This window comes from Ovis aries, chromosome 15 (genome assembly GCF_016772045.2).
Source record: "Ovis aries strain OAR_USU_Benz2616 breed Rambouillet chromosome 15, ARS-UI_Ramb_v3.0, whole genome shotgun sequence".
Lineage (NCBI taxonomy): Eukaryota > Metazoa > Chordata > Mammalia > Artiodactyla > Bovidae > Ovis > Ovis aries.
The window spans coordinates 32235392-32236606 of record NC_056068.1 but is presented as its reverse complement, the minus strand read 5'-3'; the positions used below and the strand labels follow the sequence as shown (position 1 = coordinate 32236606).

Below are 1215 nucleotides of genomic sequence, written 5' to 3'. Positions count from 1 at the left end.
ACCAAGAGTGTAGGAGAGTTCCCTTTTCTCCACATCCTCTCCAGCATTTATCGTTTGTAGACTTTTTGATGATGGCCATTCTGACTAGTATAAGGTGATACCTCATCGTAGTTATGATTTGCAAAGTGAAGTGAAGTCGCTCAGTCATGTCCAACTCTTTACGACCCCATGGACTGTAGCCTACCAGGCTCCTCTGTCCATGGAATTTTCCAGGCAAGAATACTGGAGTGGGTTGCCATTTCCTTTTCCAGGGGATCTTCCCAACCCAGGGATCGAACCCGGGTCTCCTGCATTGCAGGCAGACGCTTTTACCACCTGAGCCACCAGGGAAGTCGCAGTTCTCTGATAATTAGTGATGTTGCGTATCTTTTCATGTGCTTTTTCACATGGGTCTCCAGTTTTGTAGATCCATGTTTCTTTAAGAATCAAGTATGAGGATTTAACGTGGTGAGACACACAGAGAGGCCAGGCTCTGGAAATCTGTATTCCAATCCCTGAACTTCCTTACTAGCTCTGTGGCCTGTGGCATCTGGCCCCTTTCCTGTCTAGGCCTCAGTTTCTTTGTCTTTAAATAATGCAGATAAGTTTTCCCATCTGTAAATTCCTTTCGGTTCCAGAGTTCTGCAATGCCACAGGGGAAAAAATGTTGGGGGTGAAACCACATTTTGTGTGTATGTGTGTGTGTATACACCCAGAGACACTCCCTCAGCTCTGCAAGTGGTAAGTGGTGATGCAGGGTGTTCACTAAAATCATACGACCATTCTGGACTGATCTGTTCGACTATATGCACCACTCATTGCTACAGCATCTCTACCCACACACAATACAATGAATGGTAACCAACAAAATGTGTGACATTAGGTTAATAGTGAAAATATACATGTGGAGTGGAGGAAAGCCCACCCAAAGGGGTAGCTGGAGGAGGGAGACTTTGTGCATGCAAATTAAAAAATTGACCCCATTCACCCCTCTGGCTGCACTGAAATCCTGGGTACTGTGTGTCGCACTGAGAACTCACCACACAACGAGCTGCATTCACTGCTTTGGCAGTAGGATACGATGCCTATCCTGAAATCCGGTCAACCCGACACGGCATCCGCCACAGATTAAGTAAAAATTTACCAGGTAAAAGCCAACTGTGCTAAACTCTCCAACAAACAAGATTTGGAAAAGTATATTAAAATTTTAAAAAATTGCCTAGCCAAAACAAGGCA

At 44.9% G+C, this 1215-nt stretch overlaps 1 non-coding gene across 1 annotated transcript; it reads right to left on the bottom strand.

Annotated features, from left to right (window-relative positions):
• Nucleotides 1–257: 257 nt before the first annotated feature.
• Nucleotides 258–330, bottom strand: TRNAC-GCA (transfer RNA cysteine (anticodon GCA)). The gene has a single exon. It is a non-coding gene; the product is annotated as a tRNA-Cys (tRNA).
• Between the last annotated feature and the right edge of the window lie 885 nt (nucleotides 331–1215).